The sequence below is a fragment of the Solea senegalensis genome, linkage group LG15 (assembly GCF_019176455.1).
Source record: "Solea senegalensis isolate Sse05_10M linkage group LG15, IFAPA_SoseM_1, whole genome shotgun sequence".
NCBI lineage: Eukaryota > Metazoa > Chordata > Actinopteri > Pleuronectiformes > Soleidae > Solea > Solea senegalensis.
The window spans coordinates 13,492,166-13,503,025 of record NC_058035.1 but is presented as its reverse complement, the minus strand read 5'-3'; positions in this window follow the sequence as shown (position 1 = coordinate 13,503,025).

Below are 10,860 nucleotides of genomic sequence, written 5' to 3'. Positions count from 1 at the left end.
GTGTCGCGATATTTAGCGACTTTTTCTCTCCCAAAAGAGTGAATAATGAAAAATGTAGCACGTCGCAACTTTCTGTTATAATCCCAACTACTTTCCGAAAAGGAAAAGGCCGGTTCTGCCATAGGAGTAAGGTTCATCTAGTTGTGTTTACCGCGGGCTTCACTAAGAGTTGTGTGACAAAATGGACTCGGCTGTTTCCGACATCTTTTTGTGGCATTACTGGACTATCACACGTCACTGAGCCGGTTACAGATAAAGGACTCAAGAGCAGAACAGGTCAGGTCAGGTCAGTTTAGTAAGGTTGGTACACAGTCTAAAGAACAGAGGCACGGGGTTTAAACGTTAGTCAACCAAACTGTGTCACACATTAGAAAAGCAGGCACTCGTTCAGGGGAAGAAGTCAGACAAGACTCCCTGACACAGACAAACTAAAACACACTGTTTAAATACACACGGGGAGGAGGGCGGTTAACGAGACGCAGGTGTAGGTAATTAGGGCGGGGCAGGCGATCAGCGCAGGTGGGGAAGACACAGACAAGCAGGACGTGAAGTGACTCACCCATGAAATAACCCACCACAGAGCCATGTCCACCCAGGTTAAAGGTTGTGTGAAACAGGAGCACAAACTGCTGAATGTCCCATTGTTTTGCTTTGTTAATTATCAGGCTACACCGTGTCACACTGGTATGATATTGACATAGCTGAAACGGCGATCGCTATCGCTGTTTACTCACCCTTTGGTGGAGACACACACGCCGGATCAGGGTGTACCGGTCCAGAACACACTGTCGTCAGCTGAACTGTACTGATACTGCCTGGTGGAAAAGGAGCTAAAAAAAAAACTCATTAATATCTGACTGACATTTTGTATGCAATGATGTTTATTCACTCCAGGGTCAAATGGCTCTGTATTACCACATTTACACCAAAATTAGGTCGTTTAAGTAATGAATTATTATTATTATTATTTTTATAAAATCTATAGCACATGTAGTTAACTTTCAACATCAGGAACATTGAGTTCCCTTTCAACTCGGATAACCTGATGTACAATATTAGAATGACAAATCAGCTCATTAAGCCTTAGAACACAGAGCATTTCAGCTGCTTTCTTTCCATTACTATGTGTAAACATACAGTATATACAGAGGGTATAAGAATGTGCACTATAGAGTGTCTTATATCCTTTTTTTTAACTATAACTATATAAACACACCTGAGCAAAAAGTATGTTTTTATGAACAAAAACAAAAGAAAAACAGCCAATTTTGTGACTTCGCTGGTGTGAGATCACTAGTAAAAATGTGCTATAAAAGGAATCATAACTTTGTCTCAACAACACATAAGAAGACAAAAAAAATCCACATTTTTTTAAAGCCTGAATATGTGACCTATAAACACACACACCCCAGCAGTTGTGTATTATTCCCACAGCAGTTTAACAAGGGTGCACCTGCAGCACAGATCCGTGCAGATGAGCGCTCAGGGTTAAGCTCATCAGTCTAATGAGCTCGTTTTTATATGACATAGAAATAACTTCCTACTTGATTTGCAGAATGAAATCGTGGCAAGATGCATATTCATATAGTGGATTAGCACGTTGCGTGAAACATAAATGGTCATTTGTAGTTGATTTTGATGTCAAATAGATGGTTCCATGGTTTGAAATACACCTTTCCATCATTTATAACAGTGTCATCTGGGTAGCAGATCGACCTGCACCCCATCATCAAAAGCTGCTAATCCACTAGATCCTGTTAACCTCACACACACACAGATGTTTAGCTCCGCCTCTTTGTAATTAGATTGCAGTCTGTTCGGAACAGAGTGTTTTGGGAGCTGCAGTGTTAACAGTCCTGGATTAGTGAGACAATGCAGGTGGTGTTGGGATCAAGCTGTTTTAGGAGGCAGGGTTCACAGATGGGATCAGCATAGCTGCAGGGTCGGGCTGTGCACACACACACACACACACACACACACAGTGGAATATGTGCGATATGCATAAAGAATGTCATTTTTTTCCTCCCTGTGCAATAAATATTCCAATGCTTAGCACAACATTCCTATTATACCACTACGAGATACTGTTACTGTGAAAATATGTCAACACTCTTCTGTGTAGTTGCATTTCTTAAATCAGATTACAATCCCTGATGTGAATATGAGGAATATGAAAGAGGAGAATGTCATTTCTGAGCAACAAGTTAAGTTAATTTTGGCTAAATGAGTGATTAATACATTCCGACCGCGAATCTCATCTCGATTCTTAACCAACACAGACAGCTTTCCATTTTTTTTAAATCAGATGACTAACTATGATATAAGAAAGAGTCACAGAGAACACCTCTGTGTGTGTTGTGTGAGTCGATCACATAGGAATGTCCTCTCCCATTGTTCACGGTGTGTTTCATGCCACCGTCATGCTGTGGTACAAAACAGAAAAAACCAGAGGAGTCTGCAGGTGAGCACAGCCTGAAGGATTTTGGAGTTTGGAGTTTGTGTGTCGAGAGGAGAACACAAAGACGGGGGACGACGGCAGATGGTGAGATAGGTGTCATATTAACATCCCCTGCTCCGAGCATGTGCCAAGAACCTCCTCCCTCTAATGTACACAACACCCACACATTTCCAGTTAATATGTGTCAACCTGTTACGGCGCTCACGGAGCTCTCCAGAGAATAATTTGATAGGCGCACACACTTCCAAAGAGGCATGGGGCAGATTGAAATGACATCCTGTTAATATGTGAATACATAATCACACACACACACACTCACACACACACACACACACACACACACACACACACGCAGACATGTGTTGCGCTTTATCTGCTCACATTAGATTTTGGGCCCTATTAAGAAAATACCTAACAGGTTTAGTTGCATTCTCTGCTTTGGATCATTTACAGAATCAATTTTCCTTCTGATATTGAGATAGTTCCGTTTTGTTTTTGTTTTTTTTCGTGCGGTATTGACACGTTAGACTTTGCCATTCCGCAATTCTGACACTTGCTTTCGCTGCCGACATGGCTGTCAAATGGAGAAACATCATTTAGCCACTTAACACATGGTTTACATTATGAAAACCTTTGTCTGCTCAAGTCTCTCTTGTTGTCATGTACCAAAGTACTGATACTTTGTTACTGTACTTAAGTTATTTATTATTTCTAGCAACTTTTACTTTTACTCCACTACATTTCCTCTAACCATCTTTGAAGAGTTGGTAATGGTCTGTATTTATATAGAGCTTTTCTAGTCTTGATGAGCTGCTTTAGACTACAGTTTTCACCCATTCACATGCTGCAACATGGGGTTAAGCCACTTGCTCAAGGATACATAGACGAGCAGAGCCAGGAATTGAACCCACAACCTTCCAATTGAAAGAAAACTTGCCCTACCACTGAGCTACCATGAATATTATGAAAAAATGACTTTGACTTCTACCAAAGTCATTTTCTGGCAAGATACTTGTACTTTTACTCAAGTATCAATTTTAAGGCACTTTTATACAAGACTTTTTCTTGTTCTTGTTGTTAGAGAGTTTAAAGTTCTCTCCCAGTACCAAAGTCCATCGAGAAAAAAAACATCTGGAGTTGTTGATTCACTGCTATCAGTAAGTTCAAATGTTTGTGTGATTTCAGTGTTTGAAATTTCCAAAAGGTACACAACCATGCCAAACAAAGCCCTTCAGCAGCTCTTACTGTGTATCCCTAAAACTAAAAAGTGAGCGGTTTATAAACTTCAATTTCCTGCCAGAAATTCTGTAATGTCTAATGGTGAGATGATGAAGCAGAAAATAGATTTCTGTTTTGGTGAGCTTTCGATAGGAGGCTAGAGTCATTTTTTTCTCATTGAGTGAGTGCCTTCCATGTGTCAGCACCTCATACTGAAATATGCCTTTATGGGTGTTTCTGGAAATCACTACAACCCTTACAGGTAAACAAACGCATGACCCAGTAAAGAAACTGTTGGAAATTGAACTTGACTTTGTTGAAAACGTCTCAGCGATGATAATACTGCCATTGTGTGATTGTTCTGGCTCGCTGTGACCACAGAGGTGGGGTGGATTCACTGTCTCCTTGAATTTCCTGTTCGGAGAAGAGGGCACGTATACGCGCGTTGTCATGCAAATGAAGGCAAAACCTCAGCTCCGTCTCGATTGGCCGCACAACGGGACAGACGTCAAGGGAGGGTCATTCAATACGAGATGCAGAGAGAGATAATCGCGTCCCATAAAGAATCGGTATCACGCTAAATATAGCTTTTTTAATCTATATCATGATAGAAAAACAGCAGAGCTTTGTAGAAACTAATCATAATGGATACAGTCAGTCTGCACATACAGCACCAGGCTTCATACTGCATTCTTTAAAGTGCAAATGTTTTGTACACACTCGCTACAAATGAACCCCCGAGGCAACCACATGGAAGTACATGGGGGAACAAGTGTGGAAGAATAAATTAGACTGCAAGTACTTTGTATCTGCTACATTCATGTAATATAGTTGTAACAATATGATGTTTCTCAAACAGGACATTGTGTCACAGGAGCCTGTGAAATGGATTAAGCTCAGAAAACATTCAATATTCTTGATAATTTGTTATTGTAAAGACAGTCGAGACTAGAGTCACCATGTTTGGATTTCTTAAATCTTCCACCCAACGAAATACTGTATCTGGTTTAGGTATTTTATCGTATCTCATATGGAATACATTGAAAAGATAGTAGAAGAGCTGTAACGCTCAGGTATTTGGGCGTTTTCAGATCAGAAGTAGCTGATAACGCCCCGGGAATCTCAGCCCTGTTTTTGTTTTCTCACATCGTCTTTGAATGCCTTCCAGAAAGTGGCTTTAAAGAGAGAGATCACACACTGACGGAATCAAAGAGGGCAGAGCCGAGAAGTTTGCACGATAGTTCATCCCCGTCCGCTGGTTCGGTGCCAACGGAAACATCACTGAGATGTACCGTAGATGACGGTTCAAAAATCCTTGACGATGCTTCGCCCAACTGTGTTTTTTTAACTGTGAGGAGAGGGACAATGGGGGAGGTGGAAAACAGGAGGAGAGAGGAGAAAAATGGAGGCTGGAAGGGATGATACATGTAAGGGCTGTGAGAAAGGTGAACTACTGGTAAATACATTGGGGAAAGACTCACAAATGAACACGCTGTGTATGATTTTCCACAGTTGAGAAATCGCCTGTGATCTCTCCATGTTTTATATGTATGGCGGCCCATCCCCCACTCCGTTCCTGCAGTGAGTGCAGGCAGAGTGGTGAAGTTGGGGGCAGGGCAACTCTATCCTCTCTCTGTCTTTCAGTCTCCAGAGCCTGCTGACAGCTGCTCAGGGAGGCCTGGGGCTGCTGCTGCTGCTGCTGCTGCTGCTGCTGCTGCTGCTGCTGCTTATAGCTGGGCTGAGCCACATCCTGGGAAGATTCAGTGAAAAAGTCAAGCGCGCTCATGGCCACAAACGGCTGCAAACTGGAGCAACCTGAAATAAAGATGGTGGTGTGACAAAGAGTTGGCCCAATGTTTGCCCAGTTTATCTGTCTGTAATAATATTTGAGGACCTGAGGCGGAGGAGAGAGAGACACGACACACGCACACACATTGTTTCAAGGGTTAAAGTCCATTATAAGTGATGGCTGCTTCCTGTCAGGGGCCAAACATTACTCGGGTCACATGGCTTGAGCCAGAGACCGTCGTATAAACTGTTATGTGAGACTGTAGCTGTAGCTGTAGCTCTCCCTTCCTGGAATAGAATGAAGCAAGTTTTGGGAGAGGCTGCATATTTCACAGGAACTATTCAAAAATTGCATAATGCAGCTAGCAATGCTATGGCCTTTAATTAGAATGAGAGCATTTTACATTATTTATGTATTTATGCGGACGAATCAAAAAGAGAGTTTTCATTGGACTCCTTGATTGTGTAGACACAATAAAAGCTAAACTCAGATAAGACCGATTTGTGATATGGAGATACTTATACATTATACATGCCTTTACTTCGTCCTGCATCGACTACTGTAATGCACTTTTCTCTTCACAAATATGTCCTCCACTTACAGTCCATTCAAAATGCTTCTGCCTCTCACGCGGTCAAATACACATTTGTCACCCCTCTGCTCTGCGCCTTACACTGGCTTCCTGTGTGACCTATAGGATCCAATTCAAAATACTCGCCATGACATACAGGGCCCTACACGGACAGGCACCTGCGTACCTCACGGACCTAATTCACTTCCACACCTCTTCACGTTCAGTCGTGTAGGTCAAACAATCAAAACCTGCTGTCTGTCCCACGCAAACGCCTAAAGACTTGTGGGGATAGAGCTTTGGCTTCGACGGCCCCCAGACTATGGTATGCTCTTTATTCTGTCTTCAGATCTGATGGCAGTGTGGAGCGTTTTAAAACAGGCAGCTGAAGACTCACTTGTGCCAACTGTGAAAAGTGCAATATACCTGGGATTTTCAATCCTTTGTGAACCTGCTTCTTTTTTTTTCACGCCAGCATCAGTCCCGGAATCAAACACCAGCACCACCACCGCCCTCAGTGATGATGTTACGGTGGTTGCAATCTTTGACTTATTTCCTAACCTTCCCTTAGATGCCAGTCAGAGCTGAAGCTGATAAAACATGTACAATGGAGAGTCGAGCATGTTCCAGCTGATGAAAAACCTGTTTAAACTTTGGGTTAAACTGAATTTGATGATGATGAAATAGATGATAGAGGGTGATATTATTCAAATCATCATGAAGGCAGAGATGGAGCGGCTCCTGAATGCAAAGCAGAGGCTAAAGTGATCAAACTCCAAATGATTATCCTGGATCAATAAATGGATCCAATGATCCAAAGCAATCCCGGGGGCCAGCAAACTTGTGCTGTCGATGCAGACGACATGAGTGAGGAAGGACATGGAGGCATCAAGGACAAAGGAGGAAACAGCTTTCACATGCACGGCTCTGGAGACACTCCAAGGCCTGTGTTTTTTTTTTTTTGAAGCCGCCATACCATTTGCCTGGCAACTCTGGGGACAATCAGATAAACACAGACGCCATGCCAGGCTGCGTGGTTTTCATTTTCTCCAATTTTTTGTCATGACAGCAAAAGCTGAGAGGATTTTCACACACACACACGCACACACACGCACAGAACAAATGTATCGTCTGCGGAAAACAAAGAGGAAACTAATTTGACTTTAAGACAATGCGTGACAGTAGAGTTTGTGTAAATGTAATTAGTCCCAGTGAATGCCATATTGTGGTTGTGGAGGTCTGCACACCATGGAAGCTCAGTTGTGCTTGAAAAATTAAAATGAAATGAAAAATGAAAAAAAAACATCGTTTTGTAATAGGAAGGTAAGAAAACGGCCTTATTTCTGATGGAATTTCCAGCTTGGTAATAATAATGCTAATAATGTGTTAATAATAATCATGGTCATTATTTCCAAAATAATATCCAGGTAATAGCCTGGTTACCGTATTGTACTCTAATGTTAGTGTTACCAAATAAAAAGAAGAAAATTAAACTGCTACCTGAGATTAATCATGAGCTAAATCACAGAATCTTGAGCTACAGATCGATCAATCTTTCTTACCTGATTAGTTTCTCATGTGTGAATTCACTGTATGAATTTTCACATTAGAAATAAGTTGCTTTTTTGAATTAAAATGAGAATCCATCCCATTTTCCTTCACCTTTCTGACCTGGGCTGTCATAAATACCGTCCTGCACTTCTACAGAAACTTGCTGACCTTCAGCATAAACACTCACCACATCCTCTTTTGAGCGAAGCCCAAGTTAAATCTAAGTTTCCGGTGTGTGCGTGTGTGTGTGTGTGTGGGGGTGGGGCACAACTGCATTAACATCCGCATCATGTTACTTCTTTTACATGCGACCACCCAACATGCCTAATCTGGAGCCACAGTTCTGTGAAGAGTGTCGAGGCAGGTTTGCTTTTCGTAGCCTTGGACTCGCAGCGCTGCGCCTGTTCCTGTGAGCATCCCATCACACAGACCTCAGTCAGGCCAGGCTTCCTCCACAGTTAATTACGGCCACAGCTTGCATGGAGGCATATCATTAGCGGTAATTGCACACAGCAACCCACCACCATGTGCCTCCCTTCTTCTTCTTTTTTGTTGTTGTCCCAGATTTACGCTGCACTGATCCATGAAGGGCCAGTGCAGCAGTGGACGGGAGCATAAGAGGAGGGGAAGTGAGTGATGCGCCTCCACACCCTCCACGTGTGAGCATGTGCTCACATCTGTCATCTGAAGGAAATCATGGTCTCAGTCTCACAGAGTGTGGGTTTCAGATGGGGACGGGCGGTGGTGTGTGGCTCCACGTCAACTCCAGGAAAGGCAGGGATTATGACGAGGAAGAGCGTGTTTGTTGTGTAAGCATGTTCACGTCCACAGGTGTGTGTGTGTTTTCATATCAACAGTGGGACAATTGTTCCCTCCGCCACGGTTGTAGAGCAGGTTTTACCGTCATATACATTTGCAAACTAACACATCACAAACAGAGAAAGGACAAAAATACTGGAAAATAGGAAAAACTATTCAAATTTGATGGACTGTCATGAAAGAAACCTCTTTGAGGGGTTCGGATAAAGGATCTTGTTGGTATGGCCTGTATACTTCTGCACTTTACTTTATTATATCTATCTTTTTAACTTTCATATTCTGTTGTGGGTTTTATATCTGAAAATGTCTTTCAGATATATACCATATATGCCACTTGACGAGGACTCCCTGGAAGAAGAGATCTTGTGTCTCAGTGGGACCTTCCTGGCTAAATAAAGGATAGATAAATAAATAAATAGACAAACTTCATCACCCACCTGACAACACACGCAGCACAATGAATCATAAAAGCAGAGCGCACAGCGAATTCGTGTTTTCTGCGTTTGTGTCGCACTCGGCTCCATGAGACGCCGCAGCTACTATTAACAAAAACCTACTCTGGTTTTAGATCATGTGCTGAATAAGAGATTGAGTATCCGCGCACTAATAAAAAGGGGGGAATTGTTACTTGAATCATATTAGAAGGGACATTCCTTAACTTCACCGATTTGCATTTAGCTGTGTATTACTAGCATAGGGGTAGTATTTTGGGTTCAACACAAGGGAAACTGAGGTTGGGAAGCACATTTTTTCAAAAATGCTAACCCTATTCTAGTAATACAAAGTTAAATGCAAATCTGTGACATATTCCTCTAATAAACAGAGGCAGACTTTTTGTCCCATCGTGATCAACAGTGAGAGGCTCAAATGTGGCTGGCTCTCTGCTGCCCATCCTCCCCCCCACAGAGCCTCACCTGCACAACATGGCAGTTCGATAACCAAGCAACAGCCTCAGGGCCGGGCAGAGCCTCTGGGGGGACCCGCCACAGACTAGACAACCTAACACAGACACTGGAGCTGTAAACGAATACGACGGCAGAGGCAGACGGCTTTATCTAAATGTTAAATCCTCGCATCTGACCTTTCATCAGCGATTGTGTAACTGTGCATACAAAAAATTTAATTAATTTACAGATCGGTTGGGACTTACGTGTGGAGTAGTTTTCCCCTTTCTTTTGGTTCAAAGTGGCTGATATTGTTTCTTTTAATCATTTTTGGGGGGGAAGACAATATAAGCTGGTAACATCCGGGACATAAAACAAGCCTTATCAGGCCTTTTGACAGGCAGTGAACAATAGTGGTGAATAGGATTTATAGGTAATGAAGCTGACACAGTGATACATATTGTTATTTGGCCTTACAAAGCATTTACTGCTTGCCCATAAAACCTCACTGCAGTGTTTAATCCACGTTACGGGAATAATATTGGTGTTCTTATCCTGCTTTTGTTGAGAAAACAAGGTTAATTGAACCCGTTGAGATATGAGAGACGTGTTTTGTAATTGCATTAAAACTGTAACGTGCCTAAATTCTAAATATAAAAATGTTACATTCAAACTACTGTCACACAATCCTGTGTGATTAGATCTCATATCACAACACAGGAAGTGATTTGTCTTGACAGATGGAGACAGAGAATGTGAAACTATGATTTAAAAGTGTTAAAATCTCATGGCCATAAATAAAAATAGTAGCATTTTATCCACTGAACATAGGCTAGTAAACCACACAGCCCGATCCTGATGAATCACTTCATTTGCTGTGAACGATACTGACATGTTTGCCAGCAAACCAGGCCAGGTCAGAGGCATGAAATGTGACACCGGCACCGTAGTGATGGTGGTGTTGGGAGGGAGGGGGAGGAGGGGGAGGAGGGTGATCTACAGCAGAGCCTCGATAGTAAAACGATCTGATCGAGGACAGTCGGGGAGGATGAAGGGTCACCTCACCTTGACCAGCTCAATCCTCGCAGCCACACTTGAGTTGAGCAACAGACTTATACTTAACCACTCCTATTTATGACACAGACACTACAAATCAACATGCATGACACGGGCTCGGCTGAGCTGGAGCCGTGGCGATGAATGAGGAGGGAATGTAACAAGGAGGGATGTAGGGGGGGGACACGAGATGCATTCAGAAATCCCAAGTTGTGACTGAACCTGAGCACAGCAGACATGACCACAGAGAAATGTAGAGGCCAAGTGGTCTCGTTACAAACTGGTGCAGAAGCAAGGGCCAGGTCTACACACAACCTGAGGCTGACAGCTTGAAGAAGTGAAAGGGCTTTTTTTCCTTCTTTTTTTTTTGCTTCCTGCCCACAAATCAGTGACAGCTGATGATAGAAAAAGGTTGGGAGGGCGTATTTTATTTTAATGAAAAGACCATGTCCCAGTAGTTACTGGAGGACGTGAGTATAGCAAATTGCTCATGGCACATGGCATATTTTCTGAA